The following is a 26,443-nucleotide window of genomic DNA, read 5'->3' as shown; positions in this document are numbered from 1 at the left end:
TGAGTACGTACCTGTATACCTCTGTATGATGTTTTATGTTTATAATGTAACAGTGAAATAGTCAACCTTGAGTTCTTATTTATAACATTATCTAATGTGTTTTATCAGTGACCTATGGAGTGGTGCATGTCAGATAAGATACAGTATAAATGTATGGCTCATTTAAAAGATGATATGGCATTGACGCATATTCTTTTATGTAACTAATAAACTATAATATCTTTATTGTAGGCCAGAGTACATGAGTACTTTAATAATATTGACGATATTTATATGTTGGATATCAGTGACTCACAACGTATTAACTGTCTATTTGAAAAACATGTATTTAAACTGGCAAACTACTTTGAGAAAGCCTGGGACTTGAGAAAAAAAGCATTGTACAACCAGTAGGGGTTAAGTACCATATGCTCTGTTTTGCTTTATTTTATTATTATTTTGTTTTCCCCCCGCTGGTATCTATGTTGTAGCCTATACTGGTAACGGATGTATAGAAAAAAGAAAAAGGAATGTATCTAAGAATATTGTAGCCTTTTTGAAAAGGTGTCATATAATCCCATGAGGGATGGGCCACGAGGTGGCATGACACTCAAATAAAATTATTCATTCATTCATTCAGTACTCGTCATGAGAGGACCTCATTGTACTCTGGCATGTCTAAATTGTCTAATTTATGCAGTTTTAACATCATTCTTATGTGTTTCAAGTTTCAATTCAATTGTACAACATGTGTGGCCCTTCACTTACAGTACCGTATTTTCCGGACTATAAGGCGCATTTAAAGCCTTTAATTTTCTCAAAAAACTACAGAGCGCCTTATAGTCCAGTGCGCCTTATATATGGATCATTCATTGACACTGACATTCCCTTTAGCACAGCTCCATCTGTTGGCTGCATAACACAACGGTAGCGTCTATTATGTGCACCTTATAGTCCGGTGCGCCTTATATATGAAAACAGTTCGAAAATAGACCATTCATTGACAGTGCGCCTTATAGTCCGGTGCGCCTTATAGTCCGGAAAATACGGTACTTTAACGTAGTCAGTAAGGCCCTCTGAAAATAAATGCTGCCCACCCCTGGTCTAGGACAACAAGCCCCATCTCCACCACCCCAGACACAGGTATAGGAGGGGTTTTCAGAGAAATAAATGTAAAAAAATATAAAACACAAAATGTCAACGTCTATAGGGCATAGCAGTGGGCAGTGGTTTACTGGTGCCACTAACAAAGACATTTGATAAGGAGTGAAAAAAGACTGTATCAAGTACGTATATTATAAGTACCTTTTATCAATTATAGAGGGTTTAAATGGTACTGGATATGAAGCTCAGCAAATAAAAGGTGAATTGATCCCAGTAAATGACAAGAGGACGATATCACGATAAATTAAATCTCCACGATACGATTATCGTGAGTGTTTTTTATCACGATAAACGATAATATCGCTTATCGTCCCATCCCTACATAGGATCCCATTTTTTGTCGAGAAAGAACACCACACCCAGACTCTGTAGATAATAGTGAGGTTTGTACACGTTCACCAAGAAGGCAGAACCAGGGGTCATCACTATCAACGAATACATCAATGAATCACTGATCAGAGCAATGATGATGACATACACTCACCATAGTGTGATGTCACATCACATTTGTCATCTCTGACTAAATAACAACTCAAACGCCAGTAATGTGAGCTATAGTTAGCTGCACACAATCATGAAGGCATGATGACAGACAAACCATCAGTGGACTTTAAGGCTTAATCAGAAGTTTGGCCAAAGGTAAGCTAGGCGGTGGACATTGCGCTTGTCTGTTATGTCCTTATGTACGTATGTAATCCTGTTTTATTCCTTGTATATGTTTCACATATTTGGCTGCTGTGTCGCAAGACAAATTTCAGTGTGAACAGACAATAAAGTACTATATCATATCATATCATATCATATCATATCATCATATCATATCACAAGGCTCTTCAACAGGGGGTCCGGGACCCCTAGAAGGTCCTCAGAGTTACTACAGGGGGTCCTCCAAATCTTTGTGGTGGTAACCTTTTCCGCTTTTTTTTATATTAACCACTTGAACCCTAGCGTCCATATTCTGAGAACTTTAGCCACAAATAGCCGATCTACAAGCTCACAACGCCTAGCAGCGCGAGGCGTTGTGAGCTTGTAGATCGGCTATTTTCGGCAAAGAGGTTTGGTGTAGAGGGGGAAAAAGAGCAGACCAAGTACAGACCAAGTAGAGAGTATGTTTATTAACACATGGAAGCCAAGGTTTCTAACATTTCTAGCTGTTGCTGTTGCCGTTCACTTACGCTTTAATTTTGAAGAGCCTCGGATGCTTTGTGCGTGTGCACGTGAGTGTCCACTGACGATTGAGGAGGATAATCCATACATTTTGTTTACAAACGCTCGCGAAACTAAAATCCAAACCGGGGCCGACCATCGCGGTAAAGTGTTGCCGTGAAAACAGGCAGATCTCTCTTTCCCTGGCGTTCTTTGCACCTTATTCATAGATAAAGCCCTTTTTATGTTTCAGCATAGAATAGAAATCAATGGAGCCTAGACGCGCCATTTTGTGTCTCTGCGAGCCACGTTATGACGTATGGACCAGGGTCTTTCACAGGGAACACAACATGCGCGCAGCAGCACGCTGCACAGTTAACCCTTTGTCTCGTTCCTGAGCGAGACAACTACTTTTGGCACAGCGACCTCCAGTGGCCGTATACACTGATGATCGTGCTGTATAACGATGAAACTATAATATGGAATCTATGAACAGGTTGTGGGGAGTCCCTGCTTCATCTCTCTCTCTCTCTCAACTAAGGGGTCCCTTGGCCTGAAAACGTTGAAGACCCCTGTACTCATATCATATATATGTGGAAAAAAGCTGTCCAATCTACATACAGCATATGAGCCCACATACTAGGGCTGTCACAATTATTACATAATCGTCTAATCGCAATTATTTGAGGTAATCGCGATTATTTTGCATAATCGTCATAATCGTTTCCATGTTGAGAAATGTTAATATAGTTTCAAACACTTTTAAAAAGTAGTGGAAATAGCAGATCTACAAGCTCACAACGCGTCGCGATGCGACGCGTTGTGAGCTTGTAGATCGGCTATTTCCACTATCAATGTTATTTTTTAAGTATAAAGTTGTAAAATATGCCTGTAATTTATTTGTATATTTAGGTTATGTGTCATCTCTACCATGTGCAACTTCAAAGCCTACAAGTCAAACAAAAATGTAATTGTCAACGAAAAAACACAATTAAATCGTTGATCGCAATTATTTGAGCGACAATTAATCGTCATGTATAATATCATATTGTGACGGCCCTACCACATACCATGACTCAGGGTGTTTGGGCATGTGTGTTGGCGGGCTGGGGGGGGCGGGGTGATGGGAGGGAGGGGGACACTCGGTGCAAGCGGGTGACAGAGGGACGCATTGTGCTGACTGGAGCATTGTGTCCCTGTGCTCATATGGGTCAGGGGTCACCCAGGTCGTCCCACACTGCAACCCAGGGCCCTGCCAAGCCCCTCCATGTGTCCAGTGTCCACCCGCCCCCACAACCCCCCCTCCCCCCTCCAGTGGTGTAAAGTAACTAACTACATTTACTTAAGTACTGACTGTACACTTTTGAGTTATTTGTACTTTACTTGAGTAAGTCCGATTTCCGATTTACTTCTACTCCGCTACAGCTCGGATCCAAAAGGTTGTGCTTTTACTCCACTACATTTATTTGAAAACTTTAGTTACGAGTTACTTTGTAGATTTTGATTATTATTACAAAACATACGTCAACCACTTCAGCCGTATATACATTTTTGGCCATTTGAAAATAGCTGATCTACAAGCTCACAATGCGTCGCGAATCGCGATGCGACGCATTGTGAGCTTGTAGATCTGCTATTTTCAAAAGATTTTTGATAACATTTGATAACTTCAAACGGGACATTCTGCGTACTTTTACTTTTACAATTTAGGCATTTAGCAGACGCTTTTGATCCAAAGCGACTTACAATAAGCTGGTAATACATCAATACAATAAGCAAGATAATATGTCAGTACATCAACAACAGTACACAAACTTTTGGCTTTTTTTACTCAAGTAAATGTTGAATACCGGACTTCTACTTGTAACTGAGTACATCTATCTACATTGCAGTATTGATACTTTTACTTAGTAAAGTAAAGAATGTAAGTACTTTTTAGTACACCACCCCCTCCCAGCTCTGTCCATCCATCCAACCATCCATCCATCCATCCATCCAGAGAAAAGTTCCAGTAGCAGGCTGACCACTGTAAGGGCATTGTTCAATACAGTCCCCTGTCAGAGACAGAGAGACAGAGAGATAGAGAGAGAGAGAGAGAGAGAGAGAGAGAGAGAGAGAGAGAGAGAGAGAGAGAGAGAGAGAGAGAGAGAGCCTGCCAGGGACGTGCTGGGCCCCTGATTCAGCCCGGGAAAAAGAGTTGTAGAGGCCCTCATTGCGCGCTATAGAGAGAGATCTCTCTCCATAGCGCTGCTGCTACTCAAAGATTTGCCATTTCAGATCATGACAAGTGACAAGCCAGTGGGCCAATTGCATGAGTTAAATTACGTCGTTGTCGTGTGGAAACCTTATATGTCCAAAACCGTTTGTTTTGTATTTATCATTTTAAAAATGATTTAAACTAGTGAAAACAGCCGATCTACAAACACACAGATCTGCTGTTTTCACTACTTTTGTGCGACGGCCTTGTATGATGAAGCAGGGCTTTACTTTGCGAAAAAATGTACAAATTTGAAACTTGGAGATACAAGGTTTTTGCCCGACAGTGACGATTTACTTTGTTGACTGCCCAGCCCCCAAAATGGAACGAAGGCCGACATTTTATTTTTAATGTTTTCCTAATGGCCGGACCGGCCGGGAATGACCCGGCCGTTCGGGAGTTGTCCCGCTTTTCCCAATGGCCAGCACGTCCCTGGAGCCTGCCTTATCATGGCTACGGCCCACAGTGTCCCCAGTGTGGCCGAGTCCTTTAGAAAAGCAGACCATCCATATCATCAGCTGGGCCACAGATCTGCCCGTCACACCGAGAACATGACCACACGCTGAACCCTGCCGGACCGCCTGCCCTGCCCTGCCAGGGGCGTCAATTGGGTATGGCAGGGGTATGCAGCTGCCATACCCTGGGTCCAGGGTGAAAAATAAAATTTACTTTTAAATATAAATCCATGAATGTCTCTTTGTCTATCTGTTCTGGTTATTATGTTGTTAAATTACAGTAAAATAACTACAAATGCAACATTTTACAAAATGGTCACTTTAACAAGGTATTATAATTAGATTCTCCACAAAATGGTATATTCCCAGGTTCTGCAGGTCAGCTGAACAGGTGCAATGCATTATTGTTAATTGTGGCCCGTTTACTAACATGCTAAGTTTAGCTGCACTTGAACAACCGTTCCAGGCTGCCATATCCAGCCCAAGAAACCGTAGAAACCTGTGTAAAAAAACTGACAAAACGTTTTTTTTTTTTGTTTTTGTTTTTTTTTTTTTTCAGACATTGTGAAAATAGCTGATCTACATGCTCACAACGCTTCGCAGCGCGAGGCGTTGTGAGCATGAAGATCTGCTATTTTCACAATAGAACCGTGTTATACAAAATGTAATGCCTCTTTTCCATGAGGACTCCCATTTTTGCCATACCCTAGCTTTTGCTGAACTGACGCCACTGTGCCCTGCCCTGCCCTCCCCTTCTCCCCCCCAGTAAGACTAGGACTGTGTTCCGTTCTGTGTGCCAACAACGTGGTGCCACACAGCCCCCTGTCTGAGCTCTGCCACACACAACTGAAAATCTGATTTAGCAAAATGCATAGTAATCCATTCCACACAGCTAACATTTATGTCTAGGATAGTTTTCTAGTACTTTTTTCGGTTTTGTATGCCAGGGTTTCCCAAACCTTTTTGTCTCAGGGCACCCCATGAATATTTTTGAGCGGTGGTTACACCGTCTCCTATACGTGGCCGTGTGTGTATGCGTGCGTGCGTGCGTGTGTGTGTGCGTGTCTGTATGTAGCCTGCAGGCCTGCAGTACCTTTTATGACCACACATGTTAAGGGAGGGGCGCTGTTGTTCAGGCCAGGCCAGACCAGGCACACACACACACACGCACACACACACACACACACACACACACACACACAGGGGGGAAGGGGGGGGGGGGTAAACCACCGCTCAGTTCACACTGGTGTGATTTTTAAATCTGAGGCACCCCTACATTATGATTTTCACTCCCAGCACCTTATATTTATAGCATATCGTATCGTCGTTGTCGGGTGGAAACCTTCTATGTCCAAAACCGTTCGTTTTGTATTTATCATCTATAAAATGTGCAAAACTAGTGAAAACAGCAGATCTACAAGCACACAACGCCTCGCATCAGTCTTGTATGATGAAGCAGGGCTTTGCTTTGCCAAAAGACGTACACATTTTAAACTAGGTTTCTGCCCGACAGTGACGATAATTTAGTGATTATGTTGCGAGGAAAACATTGAGATAATAGCCATTTTGGTTAGAACTGACTGAAAATAACTTTGTACTTCAAGTTTAAAAAATGATACTAAATATTTTTTCAAGTGTCCAAATAAATTCCAAATATTATCAAATGATCTCGCGGCACCCCTGGACTGCCGTCATAATATCATCCCCTCCCCTTTTTACCATACAATAACAACTGTGGGTGTGGCTTCAGCTGGGTCACCTGACAACCAGGCATACCTTTAACATAATTTGAACATTTTCTGTACACTCTTTTGGAAAAGATCTTCCTCCTAGTATAATCATAATACCTGATCATCATGTTTTAGGGGGGAAAAAATCATGGCACCCCATCTTTAATATGTATATAATTAATGATATTCATATGAAAAGTACGATACAATACAGTCAATGGCATTGTCTATTTTTGGGGGGGAAAACAAAGCAAATACAATGACATATCGTCGCTGTCAGGCAGAAATCTTGTATCTCCGAGTTTCAAATGAAAATTATGAAATTAAAGCCCTACTTCATCATAAAAAGGTGTCGCATAAAATTAGTGAAAATAGCAGATCTACAAGCACACAGCGCCTCGCAACGCGAGGCGTTGTGTGCTTGTAGATCGGCTGTTTTCACCATTTTAACACATCTGGTGCCAACCCCGAGTTTCCCGAGTTTGTATTGGTACCAATGCTGTGCCAACCCCGAGTTTCCCGAGTTTGGGCCGTTTTTGAAAAAAAAGGAAAAAAAAATATTTTTTTTTTTTCCAAAAAGTTTTTTGGACCTCCAGAAATGTATTAGGCATGATCGCGATCGCGAAATTGCATGTTTAACCCCCATACCAACCCATTCTTTCAAACATGGCAGCCATGTTTGTTTACATCTGAAGAAAACATAATGGCCCATAAATCATGAATGCCTGAACGGATTTCCAAGCGGATTTTTTTGTTTGAAAGCTGTGAACACACGTGGTGCATCAGCTAGGCATGGGCGTGCACTTTTTACACAATTGCGCAATTACATGGAAGTCTATGGTAACCATGGCAACGTGGGACATTGAATAGAAAAAATCATAGCAACATAAGTGTTAAAATCAAATTAAATTTTCACTATTCAAAAAGAAGGAAGGAAGGAAACGGACCCTGTTCTGAAAAAGAGCGAGAGAGAGAGAGAGAAAAGAAGCGATTCCACGTCACAGAAAAGCTTTCCCATGGGCTCAAACGTGGCTTACTCTCCTCGTCCTCCCTGTGACCCGTCAAGGGTCTCAGCCGGGGTAATTGATCGCCACAGAGCCGCCTTCTGTAGAGGGCGATTCAATTTTCACCGGGCACATCTTGCCACATCAGGGAGAATGGTACTTTTGTCTTGCATTGGCATGGCTGCTCGCGGCAGGCACGTAAAAAGCTCCCCAGCTCGCTCAGCCAAATCCTCCAATACTCTCCCAAGGGTGAATTAGCTTCCCAGCGTGGGCAGGGAACCAGGGAGGGCACCCAGTTACTTAGGTTTTTAAAGGGGGTGGTCCCGGTCTGCCCGGGTGGAGGTGAGAGGGGTTCTGTGGGGAATAGCCAACAGGGTCGTTGGGTTTTTTAAAAGAGGGGGCCCTGTAGGAGAGGACCCTGAAGTAAGAAGTGACAGACTCATGGGTTATATGCAGTGTATCGTCGTTGTCGGGTGGAAACCTTCTATGTCCAAAACCGTTCGTTTTGTATTTATCATCTATAAAATGTACTAAACTAGTGAAAACAGCAGATCTACGAGCACACAACGCCTCGCGATGCGAGGCGTTGTGTGCTTGTAGATCGTCTGTTTTCACTAGTTTAGTGTGACACTCTTGTATGATGAAGCAGGGCTTAGCTTTACCAAAGACGTACACATTTGAAACTTGAAGATACGAGGTTTCTGCCCGACAGTGACGATATACTGTATATTAACTTAACTAGTAAGATGCCTCAGTGCGACATGCAAACTTGCCCTTAAACTCTTTCAAAGCCACAGAGGTAGATTGACGAGAATTATTAATTAGGCAACCAAGCCACAGACGAAGGTTGACGAGAATAGGCTATTTTTGTTATAAAACAACTCAAAATACATTATTTTTGCCGATTTAACAAACAAGGGTTTCATACGAAACACTTTGCCTCCCTCCAGTGGCAGATCATGTGACTGAACGAAAACGAGGAAGTGCACGGTCCATTCTGTGTCTGCGTTGTTCTGATTCTAGGTTAGAATGCATTATACATAAAAACACACTTTCCTCCTCACCCGTAAGTCGGATTTTCATTCCGAAAAAAGATCTGAGCAGCTGGTGGCAACCCGGTTCCGATCGTTACCACATGCACGGAGCGTGTGCGTTGAGCGCCCGACGCAAAAGTAGGTATTTGCTCATTTTGTTAGCATGGTTGTGTGAGTGTAACTATGGTGGAATTTAGCGTAGATGTGGAAACAGCGTGAAAAGAATGGACAGAACGGATAGATGTGGAAACAGCGTTTTCTTGTGGTCATAAAAAAACACTGAAATGGGCTGGCATTGATTGTGTTCAGGGCGAGGTCGCGCCAATTCTTGGCCATCTGGCCAGTGACCCCTGTATGATAGTCAACAATGTGATGTCAGAACCTTAGTCTGCTCTGAGAACTTTAGCCAAAAATAGCAGATCTACAAGCTCACAACGCCTCGCAGGGGCGAGGCGTTGTGACGGTTCAAGTGGTTAAATATCTGAAAACACAAATTGACATGAATCCAAAATACACTGATGATTTGTGCTGTCAAACGATGAAATTATATGGAATCTATGAACAGGTTGTGGGGGTCCCTGCTTCATCTCTCTCTCAACTAAAGGGTCCTTGGCCTGAAAACGTTGAAGACCCCTGATCTAGAGGATTTATAATGAAAGCTCTTTCTACTGGAACGCTGGGAGGGAGAGTCACGAAACACACGCCTGCTGCCACACGGCCCACAACACCAGACCCAGAGAGAAGGTACAAGAAATGACCTGCCAGCCTTCAATAAATGTCCGGGAGGTTGGAGGAGGGAATAGAGAGCTAGAGGGGGAGGAAGGGAGGGAGGGGGACTTCTCAAAAGCTCTGTCGCACTCACACTAAAGAAAACATTCTGAGATGAATAGGGGAAAGACAGGTCTGGCACCTTAGCAAGGTCTAGCAATCAGGAGTCCAGACCAGCAGACTTGGACTTTTGGAGAGGAATTCCTTTCAGGGTAGAGTTCTGCAGAACAACACCATACTAGTCAACACATTGACCACTGTGAGGTGTGTAGGGACACCATAGGGAGTCGTTTTTGTGATAGCCGAAAAAGTACTGCTGGCTTTACTGAGAATGTTGGTTAACTCCCAAGCAACTGTAGGATGGAAGGGCTTACTTACTGGTCAGCCCAAGCCTAGACATTGTTACCTTTATTTAAACTCGGAAATACAATTGAGCGCAAGCACTCATTTACAACGCAACCGAGATACAATAATGAACAACAACATATACCAACCCCACTTCCCTTAGCACACATGCAGACGCACCCACGCATGCACGCACACACACACACACACACACACACACACACAGCTTGCAACATAGACGCGCGTGACACAGACACACACACATAATACTTTACAAATATATGGATTAAAAAGTCCCTATTCTGGGGTGAACATGCAGCGAAAATAGCAGATCTACAAACTGCAGACCGGCTAATTTCAGGCGTGTATTAGTATAAATACTAGCAGACTTTTAGTATAGAGCCCTGGGAGACCTCGATCAACAAAGTGCATAAGGTTCAAGTGGTTAAGAGAGGTTGTGTCATCGTGTAAATTCCTGGATTACGCTCTCAATTCCCCTTCACACACACACACACACACACACACACACACACACACACACACACACACACACACACACACACACACACACACACACACACACACACACACACACACACACACACACACACACACACACACACACACACACACACACTCCATATCATAAACTACACTGACTCATCTGTCGGTGCACCCAAACAAGCAAAACAGACTCTCAGACAGAAAGTGAAAGAAGTGCTTGCTTAAGTGAGGGGGAAGTGAAAAATGTATTAGAAATGCTCAGCCATCCGACCGCATCTTCCCAACGCGCGCGCGTGTGTGTGTGTGTGTGTGTACAGACGTCATTACGTGGCAGCAGATGGCTAAGAGGACCAGGGTCATGCGAGGTATCTCATCTCTCCGCTGTGAACGGACGCCCACAGCGGAGCTGAGTAAGGCGATGACGATGTATGTTCTAAATGGAGATGGCTATCTGCAACCAACACTGCACACACACACACACACACACACACACACACACACACACACACACACACACACACACACACACACACACACACACACACACACACACACACACACACACACACACACACACACACACACACACACACACACACACACACACACACACACACACACACACACACACACACACACACATACACACACACACACACACACACACACACGTACACACACACACACACACGTACACACACACACACACACACACACACAGTGGGAGACGAGAGACAGCGAGGGAAGAGGATATTAATCAGCGCACAGGAAGAGTGGGAGAGACTCGAGGCAATTATGTTTTATAATCAAGGCGGTAATTAATTAACCGTGTTGCCTTCATTTGGTTAAGCTCCTCAATCTATATCTCCCCCACATTGCGTCGGTACAAGCTCTTCATCTCCGGCCAGTATTATTACTGTGACGCATTTCCTTTTCTGTGTTTGAAGTAAGGTTGTGTGTTTGGAAATAAGGGAGCCGATCCGAGTTCATTTTTGTAAATTGGTGCATCGCTGCAAATGAATAAGAACAATAATAATACACTGCCTTTGTTTGCATAGCAGAAGAAAACTGATTAACAAAGAGCTTTATGGGTAAAATATTATGGGCCCTATTATGATCCAGGTCTTATGCCTTATGCCTTAACTTCTTTGCCTTTTTTTACTACTTCGTTTTTGTTTTTTTAATATTTCAAATAGATGATCTGCAAGTTCACAACGTGCGGATGTAGATCAGCATTTGAAGTATTTAAAAATGTTTTTCAAAATAGTGAAAAAAAGGTAAAGAAGTTAAGGCATAAGGCATAAGACCTGGATCATAATAGGGCCCTATGAGTCACAAGATATGAGGGTAGTGACTAGGGATGTCCCGATACCACTTTTTTGCTGACCAAGTACAAGTACTTAATTTGAGTACTTGCCGATACCGAATACAGATACTGTAAGTTACGTTTCTGTACAAGTGCTTAAATAGTGTGTGGCACTCCAAAATAAAATGCTTTAAATAATTATGTTGTCATGCCTTGTGAGAAAAGGTGAAAACACACACAAAACTGTGTCTTAGGACTGTTGATATGTTGTTACCAACATATTTATGAAACGAAATGGTATCTGGCGCTGCCGCGAGGAATATCGGACGAGTACAAGTACAGCAAAATAGGCCGGTATCGGGGCGAGTACCGATACTGCGAGTACCGATACCAGTGTGTGTGACATAAACAGTATACCAGTGTGTGTGACATAAACAGTATGTCGAGTTTTGATTAATTCCAAATTTTATGTTTGCCATGAGCACTAAAGCAGACTAACTTTAATTGCATTAACGCTGGCGTCCCCATTTCTTTAACCCATTTAGGCCTAGAATTATTGAATGCTTTAACCAGTGAAAAATAGCAGATATACAAGCTCACAGCGCGGCACCGAGTGCCGCGCTGTGAGCTTGTAGATCTGCTATTTTTGAAAAAGTCGTGAAAATGTGTGCTAATCTTTTTTGCTTCTGGGTGGTCCCTGGAACTAAATATTTTGAGATGGGGGGTCCGTGGCCAAATAAATATCAGTTTGGGCGTCCTTCACATGAAAAAGTTTGAGAACCACTGACATATAGTCTCAAGAACAGACTAACTGAGCTCCAGTTAAGTGAAAAGGACCTTTTCTTTGACGATGGCTGGCCAGATTGCCGTCATAGAAACATAGGTTTTTCAAAAAACCTTAGAAGGATTCAAAAGACACTTATAGAATCGGTTCAAAATTCTAATTTTAAATGATTTTTCAAAATAGCAGATCTACAAGCTCGCAGCGCGGCACTCGGTGCCGCGCTGTGAGCTTGTATATCTGCTATTTTTCAATAGTTAAAGCATAAAATAATGATACACAATAATGTGTACCCGTTCTAAAAAAAAAGAGAGTCATCGTGTGATGAAGTATATAGGGACTAAGTGATTAACTGATACTGTAACTGTTAATTAAAATTAATGATCTGTTCACACCAACCACCACCCACACACCCAAATCACTGATCCTCCCATCACCGCCTGGACTGAATCGGTTTCTTACTCCGTTTCTGTGAGCGTGAAGATCAGATATTTTTTGCTGTGTGACACCCGCGTGCAACAAGGTATAATTCAGGCTTGACATTGGAAGAACAAGACCATCTGACTCCAGAGTCGACTCCTATCGTAATAGGAATGTCAGGTAGGGCTGTCACAATTATTACATAATCGTCTAATCGTGATTATTTGTCATAATCGTCATAACCGTTTCCATGTTGAAATATTTTCATATATTTAAATAAAATGTCAAAAACAGTGGAAATAGCAGATCTACAAGCTCACAACGCGTCGCATCGCGACGCGTTGTGTGCTTGTAGATCGCCTATTTCCACAATCAATGTTCTTTTTTAAGTATAAAGTTGTCAAATATGTCAGTAATTTCTTTGTATATTTAGGTTATGTGTCATATCTACAATGTGCAACTTAAAAGCCTAAAAGCCAAACAGAAATGTAATTGTCAACGACAAAAACACAATTAAATCGTTAATCGCAATTATTTCAGTGACAAATAATCGTCATGTAAAATGTCATAATCGTGACAGCCCTAATGTCAGGTGTGAGAGGCAGAGCCCAGTACAGGATGAGTTCCCGGAAATAATTGAAGTGCCAGTCAGCTCAGAATTGGGCGAAGGACTGGGACATGCACACAACCATTGGAATAAGCACACTGGAAAACACACAGATGAAGATACACAAACACACAAACACTATTCACACTGTTATTCCGGGTCTCTTTTTGGTACAGAGACAGACCAAGGCCACCTAGCCAAGGTCCATACAGAATAAAAGGCAACGAAACGAAAAAAAAAAAACAAAGTGTTAAAAGGAATTGACAGACAGTGAGAGAGAAAGAAATGTGAAAACATTGCACAGCTTTCTCAAGGTTCTTGCCTTAGCTGTGAGGGTTGAAATACTCAATACTTGATACTTGTTCAGCATTTCACACAGACGACATACCCAAGAGCTCACTCACGACAATAAACAACTTCACAGAGACAAAATGAAACGTGATATTGTACTGGCCTTGGTAAACATTTCCTTACCCCATTAAGACTGTGTCACTGTAGATTTAACCATTATTTTCCACTTTAGCTATTCAAAAATAGCAGATATATACAAGGTAATAGTGCGGCACCGAGTGTCGCGCTATGATCTTGTAGATCTGCCATTTTTTCAAAAATCAAGACATGTTGTGCAAATCTTTGAATATACATAAATATGTTTTCAATGCGAGCATTTGTAACTCAAGACTTTCTTTCTCTGGGTTTCTGGAACAAAATATTTTGAGATGGGCGTCCGTGGTTAAATATAACCAAGGTTTGAGCACCACTGACATAAAAACATATGTTTTTTTTTTCCCAGAAAACTGTTGTCTATTCAGAAGACACCTGTAGAACCGGCTCCTCAGGTCTTGATGGGTCGACACAGATCGACATTCAAACATCGATCATCTTTTCTTAAACGCTTTCTCCCCTTTCTTTAATGAGGCTTAAACTCCGTAGTCCCTCTCAGACAAAACCACCAACAGGCTGTAGAGATGAGGAAGGTGTGCGTGTGCGGGGGCGGGGGAGGGGGGGGGTCCTAACCGACCAATAGCAACTCAGAGCCGTGGTGCATGAAGGGAACACTGGAACATCCGTTACCACGGTGATATCTATTTCATTAATGGACACGGGGAGAGAGAGTCCCTGGGCCAATCAGACGCCAGGATGGTGTCAGCCGGTGCCATCGGAACTCTCCTCATTGGAGCACAGACAGACTAGAGCCAGGCCAGATATCAGACTCCTCATACCTCTGTGTGTTATATAAGTTAATCCATTTAGAACAGGTACGCATTATTCCGTATTATTATTTTATGCTTTAACTATTGAAAAATAGCAGATATACAAGCTCACAGCGCGCTGCGAGCTTGTAGATCTGCTATTTTTGAAAAATGGTGAAAATTTTAATTTTGACCCGATTCAAATCCTTCTTAAGGTTTTTGGAAAAAAACTATGTTTCTATGTCAGCAATCTGGCCAGCCATCATCAAAGAAAAGGTCCTTTTCACTTGACTGAAGCTCAGTTAGTCTGTTCTTGAGAGACTACCATGTCAGTGGTTCTGGTTCTCAAACCTTTACATGTGAAGGACCCCCTAAATGATTATGTATTTGGCCACGGACCCCCATCTCAAAATATATAGTTCCAGGAACCACCCAGAAGCAAAATTTGATTTACAAACGTTCGCTTTGAAAATACATACATTCAAAGATTTGCACACATTTTCACGACTTTTTCAAAAATAGCAGATCTACAAGCTCGCAGCGCTGTGAGCTTGTAGATCTGCTATTTTTCACTGGTTAAAGCATTCAATAATTCTAGGCCTAAATAGGTTAAACTTGAAATAAATGTAGCCGACTCGGAATAAAAGGTACAACCGTTAGGCAAGACTCCATCACCTATCAAAATGATGGGCTCCGATGCGCTTTATGATAATAAAACAGTAGAGGGACAAGATGTGCTGAAACTAATAAAAAGAAGACAGACAAGACATGCTGAAACTAATAAAAAGAGAAAGTAATATGCTTTGTTTGCTAGGCAAGAGTGAGGGATAGGATGTGCTGAAATAGGATAGGGATGGGACGATATGAAAATTTCATATCACGATTAATCGAGATTTACAATATTATCGCGAGAATCAAAATCCATTACGTTGTGAGCTTGTAGATTGGCTATTTTTTGGCAAAGAGATTTGGTAGAGAGTGAAAAAGAAAAGTATCAAGTACGTATATTATAAGTACGTTTTACCAATAGAGGGTTTACCGGATATGCAGATCGGCAAATAAAAGGTGAATTGATCCCAGTGCATGACGGAGGACGATATCACGATAAATTAAAATCTCCACGATACGATTATCGTGAGTGTTTTTCATCACGATAAACGATAATATCGCTTTATCGTCCCACCAGTAAGGGAGACTGAATGTGAATGTGGCTGGCAGAACCCCCACCCCCCGCTGAGCTTTGAGCCCTACAGGGGTACAATTATCTGGGATGCGTTGTTGTTGTGTTCAAATTGGATTGCTGGGGCTGGTTGTGGCAACTGAAATGATTGTTTGGCCACAGAGCACTGTGGAGCTGGGAGGAAGGGTCTGGATGGATGGATGGACCTGACATGACATTGATGACAACAGATGCTCTTTCTCTCTGTCTGCTTTGCTTTGTTTGTGACAGCAGCGTCTCTCTCTCTCTCTTCAGTGATGACGGTGGCTGGTCTGGTGGAAGGTTCTGAGGACAAAAGCGCTCACAGGGTCTAGAACAGTGTTTCTCAACCTTTTTTCTGCATGGGCAACACTTTTCATGTCCCAAGAATCCATGGGCATTTATTAGAGCGACAGGGTGACGACAGTCACCCTGTCGCTCTAATAAATGAACTAAATGGGTTAATGCGGCCCGCAGGTCAACATCAGAATATAAAAATACAAAAATGGATCTTCATAAAAATCGATTATTCTACAGTAATAATCGATTATTAATCGATTTTGGATAATGAAAACATTTAAAATCGATTATTGATTAATCGATTTTCGAATAATCGTTGACATCCCACACACACACACACACACACACACACACACACACACACACACACACACACACACACACACACACACACACACACACACACACAAAAAACGTCCGTAAAACATAATGACAGAGCAATCAGTGAGAATAATTAACCTCAGTCACTGTTAGTGATGGATGCTCAATACAAGCAGCAGCACAGGGGGCTGCACAAAGAGATTTCCACAGGGCTGAGGCTGCCTCGTCTTCAGCACCGGTCAGGGGCGTCGCACCAAATTCTGGGCCCTGGATACAAGGATTCACTGCGGGCCCCCCATGAATGTTCTTCATATTTTGCGCTTTAACTATTGAAAAATAGCAGTTTTACAAGCTCACAGCGCGGCACCGAGTGCCACGCTGCGAGCTTGTAGATCTGCTATTTTTGAAAAATCGTGAAAAGTCTCTTTCTATTTGCCTGACTGCGAGCGCCAGACATCTCACACTACGTTTCACTTCGGGAGAGAGTCTGAGATTACGGACGGAGATTCTACTTCGGCGTGGGCGGGCTAAAGCCTATTGACGTCACACACACACACACACACACACACACACACACACACACGCGACGGCGACGTGGCGTGACATTGCAAAAATACGTTATTTCTCATAACATATTATATGTCTGCATGTTAACGTTAGTGCAAAATGGTATTAAAACGTGATTAAACAGCACTATTTCATAGTTTATTAAAATAATACGAGTCGAGTCTGACTCCGCCATGACAGTTTTCACGGACCAATCAGAGTCCACTAGACTCTCACGTGGGCAGAGGACACCAATCAGAGTCCACGAGCGAGTCTCACGTGAGCTCAAGAGCTCTGTTTGGAGGGGGCTGGGACCGGAGCAGCCAAACCACGTGCCCCAAGCATACAACCCTGATTGGCCCATTCAATGCGCCCGCTCTTCAGGCGCGCTCGAAATAAAATAAAATGTGTGCAGCTTCAGTCCACACTACAAACCACCCACCAACAGGGGGTGGTGATGTGCGGACTGAAGTATCAGGCTATCTTTCTATTACCAGTCTATTTCTGGAAAAAACGGTGTTTCTATGTGTCAGTGGTGCTCAAAACTTTTAATGTGAAGGACCCCCAAAATTATATGTATTTGGCCACGGACCCCCATCTCAAAATATTTAGTTCCAGGGACCCCCCAGAAGCAAAACTTGAGTTACAAATGTTTGCTTAAAAGTTACATATATTCAAAGATTTGCACACATTTTCACAACTTTTCAAAAATAGCAGATCTACAAGCTCACAGCGCGGCACTCGTGCCGCGCTGTGAGCTTGTAGATCTGCTATTTTTCCAATAGCTAAAGTATAAAACAATGAAGGCCCCTCCACCTTGGGCCCTGGTAACTCAGTCTCACTTCCCCCCACCCTTGTGACGCCCCTGGCACCAGTTGTTCTCGCACCATCAACAAATGACAGCAATAACAAATGCAACCACCACCACCCTTGTGTGCACAGCACTGCATTCCAACATCCACCTCTGGCTGGCTGAGCTGCTGTTCTCAATCTGATGAACAACATCCTCTGGCAACAACGCAGCGCACCAATCTGATGATGGTTCATATCATATAAATACTTCTTTCTGTGTTGTTCTCAGGCAAGGAATGATCCTTTGTCTGCCTGGCATCCATCCATACACGCTGCTCGCTAGGTGATTAGCATTCTCGCTGGCACATGTCAAGAGACAACGTGTGCCCCTGGATGCTCTGCGACACCCACGCAGGCACGCAAGAGCGCTTCCACATGCCAACGCATTCCTCCTACGCAGCACTGCTCAACCTCAGTGGCGTCACAAGGCTGGGAGTTACGAGGGCCCCAAGGTGGAGGGGCCTTGATTGTCTTATACTTTGGCTATTGAAAAATAGCAGATATGAAAGCTTGTAGATCTGCAATTTTTTTGAAAAGTCGTGAAAACGTGTGCAAATCTTTGAATGTAATGTATTGTAACTCAAATTTAGCTTCTGGGGGGGGGGGGGGGTACCTGGAACTAAATATTTTGAGATGGGGCTCCGTGGCCAAATACATATCATTTTGGGGGTTCTTCACATGAAAAAGTTTGAGCACCACTGACATAGAAACATTGTTTTTTCAAAAAACCTTAGAAGGATTTGAAATATTCAAAGACTTTCATGATTTAAAAAAAATAGCAGATCTACAGGCTCGCAGTGAGTGCGGCACTCGGTGCCGTGCTGTGAACCTGAATATCTGCTGTTTTCAATAGCCTGATTTCAGACTCAGCTGACGCTTGAGTCTGACATTGTGCCCTGTTTGAGCGATTTCTGGAGGGGAGGGACTTTGACGGCACGGATTGGTTATTTGTTAAACCCACCCCCACCCCCTGCGCTAATTGGAGGAGCCAGAAATCACTTATTATGAACAAAATTCCAGACCAGAGAAACAGTCCACTCTGAGAGTGGGCGGGTCTATGGGCTGGAACCAGGCTAATTTTCCAATAGTTAAAAGCACAAAATAATGTGTTCCCAGTCTAAATGGGTTAAACCCCCCTCCGCAGTGAATCCTTGTACCCAGGGCCCCGGGTTTGGTGCGACACCCCTTCCCACCCTGCTGGCTGCTGTGGCAGGCAGGCAGGCAGGCTGGCTCAGAGGACATTACTGGGGAGGGTAGAGAGAGAGAGAGAAACAAATAGATAAATGGATGCCTGATGGTTTACATCTGCTGTCTTTGATCAACAGTAATGTGCTGGCTTGTTTCGCTTAAACGTTGTCCTTGAGGGGAGACAAGCTTACGATCCATCCAGCACCGATGGGAGACAAAACAAACGGAGAAAACATCCCAGGGTGCAACAGGCCGCCGCGGCAAGAAACAGAAACACGTGGGGAGGGATTGAAAGTAGGGGTGGGCGTTATGGAAAAATACAATATCACGATATTTTCCCAGGCTGTATCACGACTCTTTTTCACGTTGTTTTTTATGGTTATTTTTCAAGTTACTTGACAAAAACTAGATTCTCTGGGTTCCTTTTGGGAGGTCTAAATTCAACTTTACAAGTATGTAACTCTGACAGTATACAAATGAAACCAAATGGACCCTTACGGGTCCATTTGGTTTCATTTGTATACTGTCAGAGTTAAGTGGAGACCTTGACATTTTAAAGTTTGAGAACTACTGATTTAGACCAAAATGCAGGTTTGAATTGAATTCTGCAATGAATCTCTGTATTAACGATTAAACAGGATTTTTTACAAGGCTCCCTCAATTGTATCACGATACATACGATACCTCTGAAAAGGCATATCGTGGAGACATTGTATCGTCTCAACGGCAATTATCACCATATCGCCCACCCCTACTTGAAAACACACACACTGCCCAAAAATTGATGAGATGAAAAATTGGGATGAAATGTGTTCAGTAATAAGGGAGATATTGAAATATGAAATACCAAAGACAAGTGTGGTATTGTATCTAGGAAACATGACGCAGGAAAACACACATGGAGATGACATGTATCTGGTCCAAGGTGCTGCTGGCAGCCAGCAAAAAAAATCGAACCTCTGTTCGAAGTGGAGCTGTGTGTGTGTGTGTGTGTGTGTGTGTGTGTGTGTGTGTGTGTGTGTGTGTGTGTGTGTGTAGCACCTCTCTGGTCACCCAGGATCATGTGTACCGATTTTTGTGACATTTGAAGAAAATATGTAGGAAAAGGTGCAAAAAGTGTGTTTTGGAGAAAATTCAAGATGGCGGAAAATCTATCCTGGCACAAATGGGCGTGGCCTATATGGGGAGATGCGTCTTGACCCAAGGAATCCAGGGAAAAAAGAATTTTAATTTTCCGATCTACGGTTCAAGAGTTACGGGGCAAAACGCAAAGTGGGCCGTTATAGCGCCACCATGAGGCCGAGTGATGTAATTATTTTTGGATTCATTCTTAAAATCATTATGAATCTCCTCTCCAAGGTTTGAAACTGTAGCTCCTATGGTTTACGAGAGAAAAATACTTGAATGTGAGTTTTTGCAATTCCCATTATAAGTCAATGGGGAAAATTAATTCACTAATAAATTAATATCAATTAAACTATAGAACCTTTCTCTTAGCAAGTTACTAGCACACGATTCCCGAGTAAGCCGGTCGATTTGACATATGGCGCGAGTGTGTGGTGCAAAAACTGTGGGAGGAGTAGCGTGCCAAACTTTGAGGCTACATACAGACAGACACTGACGGACGGCCACACACACGGCCACGTATAGGGAGCTTGTGTTCCACACAGCTCCAAAAAGCAATAACAAGATTGTGGTATAAAAGTGACCTGTGGCTGTGCGATTTACACACAAACTCAGGATACAAGAAGAACTTCCTTGAGGAATGGACTGAGTGTGTAAACCAACAGAATTACAACCCGAATGTTCTCTATAACAGGGGTTTTCAAAGTGGGTGACGGGGCACCCTGGGGTGCCGCGACAGCAGTCCATGGGTGCCGCGAGATAATTTGATAATATTTGAAATATATTTGGACATTTAAAAATATATTTAGTATCACTTTAAATTTGAAGTATAAAGTTATTTTCAGTCAGTTCTAACCAAAATGGCTGTTAACATAATCGCAAAATGAAAATGAAAATTATGAATATCGTCACTGTCAGGCAAAAACCTTGTATCTCGAAGTTTCAAATGTGTATGGTTTTTGGTAAAATAAAAGCCCTACTTCATCGTACAAAAGTGTCACACAAGTAGTGAAAATAGTAGATCTACAAGCACACAACGCCTCGCAATGCGAGGCGTTGTGTGCTTGTAGATCGTCTATTTTCACAATTTTAAATTGTTTTTAAAATAATAACACAAAAAGAGAAGGATTTGGACATACAAGGTTTCCACCCGACAAAGACGATTTAATGTAGGGGTGCCTTGGATGAAAAAAAAAATATTCATGGGGTGCCCTGTGACAAAAAAGTTTGGGAACCGCTGCTCTATAATATAGACTAAAATGTCAAAATGATGTAAAAAGGACCCTGTTAAGTTATGTACATGTGACAAACTGCAAATACAATCTAAGTTAAAAAGAAAACAGAAAAACTGTGGAAGAACTGAAAATACGCGCACATTTATATGTAATTATGTGACTGACTGACTGACTGCCCCCAATAAGTCTGAGCCCTACCCAAAGGTAATGACTTTTTGAATAACGCAATGCTTATTGATTGATATCACATAATACCACTTTACTAAGATTAACATTTATTCCTTCACGTGAACCCAAACGTCTCTATTCTGGGCATGTCCTAATAGGCAAAAACATTCCACGGAAACTATCTACAGGACAGATCTACAGGACTCACGACACTTCGCATTGCGAACACCTTGTGATCTTGTAGATATTTCTTGGCAAAGAATGAAAAGGCCAAGTACAGACAACCTGGGTTACCCTGGTCGATGGAGTATATAGGGTTTGCGGGCAAAGTCAGTGTTTGCGGAATAGCGTAGGGAGAAAAGAAAGAAAGCAGAAAGATTACCGTAGGTTCAAATGGGCACAGTCGCCTTTTAATTCTGAGGCATGCTTTGCGTCAACCTTTCAAATTAGCCTCACAGTCTCAGAGGAAGCTACACCTGTGTGGGCGAATAGAGAGAGACAGAGAGCGAGAGAGGAAGAGACAGGAGAAAAAGGAGAAAACAGGAGTGAAATAAATCACAAATCCTCTCTGCTTCAGTGCTCTACTAACTCCATTCCCCTGGGTTGGGATTCTTCTGCAGAAATACCAGAGATCGGACACATGTCACAAACACACCACAAGTGCAGTGCTTTTACAAAACTGGGCCAAAAGGGCTTTTATGGCCATGCAGGATACAGGTGGAACCCGATATCTAAATGACTTCGCTGTCAGCTTAGCTAATACTAGCCCTGCACGTCTCATCATATAACACACGGACGACAGCTCAGTGTGGGATATGTGGGCGTTGGTGGTGGAAATGGTTTTTCCAGCACCCGAGATCATCATCTCCTCAGTGGTTTGAGAGTAAAAAGCGTAGCTTGACCCGTGCACTCAACCAGAGCGGGGTAGACCCAGCCGGCCCCTGGGTAGAATGTCTACCAGCTGTTGAAAAGGCTGCCTTCCGGACGGACACAGCCTGCACGTGTTATGTAACCACGCCTCGAGAGACATCCCGGAGGCCCTGGGCACCCTCGCCATGTGCATCAACATGGCCCTCCATGCAAGGAGGGGCACTTACTAAATAAAACTAACTTACACTACTCAAATACATGACAGTGTAAACAGCAGTTGGTCAGGGCTGTTGAGAGTCTTACTTGACCTTTAGCGCGGCATTAGCTAGTGTTTGGGCATTATAATTAGGGATGCGGTATCGGTACTCGCCCCGATACCAGCCTATTTTGCTGTACTTACTCGTACTCGTCCAATAATGCCCACGTCAGCGCCAGATACCAGTTCCATAAATATGTTGATAACAACATGTAAAATGTCCTAAGACAACTTTTGTGTGTGTTAGTTCAACTAATGAACAGTGTTTTCACCTTCTCTCACTCTAGCCATGACAACATAATTATTTAAAGCATTTTTCTTTTTACGCCACACACTATTTAAGCACACACAGAAACCTTACAGTATCGGTTTTGGCAAGTACTCAAATTAAGTACTCGTACTTGTACTTGGTCAGCAAAAAAATGGTGTCTAATTATAATACACTCCCCATTGAGTTACAGGTAGGTAGGCTGCTAGGGTATGAAAAATGTAATACTGGAAAATGTCAAATATAATTTTCACATCTTTCAAAAATAAAAAAGTTGCAAAAAGGACCACCGGCCACAATGGGAACGAGTGTTTTGCTGTAGATCTGTGCTGTTTTCATTTTTGACTAACAAAGTATTCAATCAATCAAGCAAGGCGAGAGAATACACCATTATTGTCATGACATTTTTGTTCCGTTAAACCTATTTAGGCCTAGAATTATTTCACGCTTAAACTATTGAGAAATAGCAGATATACAAGCTCACAGCGCGGCACTCGTAAATCTGCTATTTTTGAAAAATTGTGATTTTTGCAAGTCTTTGAATTTATCTTTTTAAAAGCGAACATTTGGAACTCAAATATTTGCTTCTGGGGGGGAGGGGGGGGGGGGCACATATTTTGAGATGGGGGGGGGTCCGCGACCATGTAATTTTGGGCGGTCCTTGACATGAAAAAGTTTGAGAACCACTGATTTAGAAGAAGGATTTAGAGGACACTTATAGAATCGGGTAAAACAAATCCAAAAGACTTGCTCAAAATGTTCATGATTTTAAAAAAATAGCAGATATACAAGCTCACAGCGCGGCACCGAGTGCCGCGCTGTGAGCTTGTAGATCTGCTATTTTTTAGATAGTTAAAAGCATAAAATAACGGTTTAAAGTGACAGAGATTTGCGTTCAGGTCTAAAACGGCTTAATGCGTTGGATCTGACTGATCCGTCATATCACTGTAGCAGCCAGCGTAGAGGGCAGCAGACGACACAAACAAACAGATTAGACCGTGTTCCTGTAGCTATAGCCGCCAGAGTTACAGTGCAACACAAACCACAACAACAGAAGGCAGCAGATCGCGGGGGACATCTGCGATTAAAATGATAGAGAGACCAAGCTGGCTCGTTCAAGGTATGCAGAAACCATAGCGAGAAGAGAGAGAGGGAGGCCGAGGGGAAAGCAAGCAAGCCAGAGAGACGAAGGAAGGCCTTGACTAGAGCCCGACCGATGCCATATTTTTGGACCGATGCCTTTGTTTGCCGATGGCGAGTGCTAGACCACCGATTGCCGATGTTTAACCGATGTTTTGTAATAATATAAAATAATAATAAATAGCCTAAATTTCTAAAACGTCTTACCTTCAAAACCTTTTTTTTCCTTTTTTTTTTTTTTACCAATGGACCGGGGACCACCAGTGGTCCTTGAGGGGTTTCCAGGTGGTCCCCAGCTAAATGATGGAGATTTGGTAACCAAAGACCTTTAACTGATGCAATGGATCCTTACAGGCAACGGCAATATATTCTAAGTTTTGGGTCCGAGTGGCTAAATGTCATCAAATGGTGGTCTAATATTACTTATAAAAAACGACCGATACATCGGAGAGATAACGACCGATGTCCGATGTCGACATCGCTCTAGCCCAGAGACGTCCTGGCGTTCTCACCTTCTCCTCCGGGTACATGCTGAACAACTGAACAACGAGAGTCAGCGGAGTTCCAGATTGAGCTATAGCTCTGCTGGGGAGTAGGGGAGAGAGAGAGAGAGAGAGAGAGAGAGAGAGAGAGAGAGAGAGAGAGAGAGAGAGAGAGAGAGAGAGAGAGAGAGAGAGAGAGAGAGAGAGAGAGAGAGAGGGAACGACACAGGGGGAGCAAACTGAACAAATGACAGTGAGCGATCAAGGGAGAGAGAGAGAAAATGTGCGAGGGAGACAGAGAGAGAGAGCAAACGAAACAGGTTGATGTAACCCGATCGCAGGGACATGCAGAGAATGTTAGAGAGGCAGGGGCTGAAATTTCTAAAAGGGCCTTTTGGTGGAAATATCGAAAATAGCAGACCTCCAAGCTCACAACGCGTCGCAGCGGGTCGGTACTTGATACCACACTAAACTAATCATAATCAAGTGAGTACTGGACAGGTGGCGTATGGCATGGATTTCAACACAGGGAGGGCAATTCTTATAATATGCTGCGTTCAAGTTCACGAGAGTTTGGCAATTCTCTAGAATGCTGCCTTCAGGTATGGGCTTTTGCATTTCTTTCACCATGGTAAAAACTGCATTCATGGTTTGGAGAGAGTCACTTTTTATGTAGATGGATAAAAGGCCAGGGGGCTCAAGCCCCCTTTGATGTCTATGTGTGCACGCGCCTGCCCTGTCGTGACTGGGCGAATAATTAAACACCACGCTCAGCAGAGAGAGAGAGAGAGAGAGAGAGAGAGAGAGAGAGAGAGAGAATGGGAACTTTTAACCGATATAGGAGACTGTAAAGATCACACAGTAAAATCATTAGCCATCATTCTGCTCAGTGCCAAACAAGCGCTCAATTCTCATTTGTGAGAATAGAGAGATGAGAAGATGATCAGGCACTTAGCAACCATTCTCTCCCCCACTCCCCCTCACCCAGCCCCAGGGACATGCTGGGCCCCTGATTCAGCCCGGGAAAAAGAGTTGGAGAGGCCCTATCATTGCGCACTATAGAGAGAGATCTCTCTCTATAGCGCTGCTGCTACTCAAAGATTTGTGACAAAGTGACATAGTAGAGGAAAAAATAGGCCAGAAGTTGACCATACCCCTACCCGGGGTAGAACAAAACGCGACATAGTTTTTTCATATCTTTAGGATGTCCCTTTCATGAAATGGATTGTCCCGAGTTTTGCTTTTACTGCAAAAGTCATGAAATTGATCCATGAAGGGACTCATCACATAAGCAAAAAAACGCCTATCCTGAAAGATGGAGTTCCAAGTCAAACCTTTGTCATTTTCTACCTGCAGGTTGTTTTCACCTCATACTTGCACAGAAGGTCTACAGTTAGTGTCCTTACATCCCAGAACAATCAGAATGCAAAAATATGGTTCTGTTTTGAATCTGCTGCCTTTTATATAAGGACCTTCTATAGGCGGAAATGACATTCCTAAGGAAAATTCCCCTGTAATCCTTCTATAAGGGGTAGTACAAACTATGACAAAGTTTTTTCATAACTTTTACTTGTCCTCTTCATGAAATGGATGGTCAGTAGTTTTGCTTTTACTGCAAAAGTCATGAAATTGATCCATGAAGGGACTCACCACATAGGCAAAAAATACGCCTACCCTGAAAGATGGAGTTCCAAGTCAATCCTTTGTAATTTTCTATTGCTGGTTGTTTTTACCTCATTCTTGCACAGATGGTCTACAGGTAGCGTCCTTAAATTCCAAAATAATCAGAATGCAAAAAAGT

General features: G+C 42.9%; 1 protein-coding gene across 5 annotated transcripts in view; it reads right to left on the bottom strand.

Annotated features, from left to right (window-relative positions):
* Positions 1 to 26,443, bottom strand: part of LOC308307030 (rho GTPase-activating protein 12-like) — a 173,038-nt gene that overhangs the window by 114,096 nt on the left and 32,499 nt on the right. The gene's annotated exons all lie outside the window — the stretch shown is intronic.

This window comes from Nannobrachium achirus (assembly GCF_963921795.1).
Source record: "Nannobrachium achirus genome assembly, chromosome: 21".
Lineage (NCBI taxonomy): Eukaryota > Metazoa > Chordata > Actinopteri > Myctophiformes > Myctophidae > Nannobrachium > Nannobrachium achirus.
The sequence above is the reverse complement of the archived record's forward strand: the minus strand, read 5'-3'. Positions and strand labels throughout refer to the sequence as shown.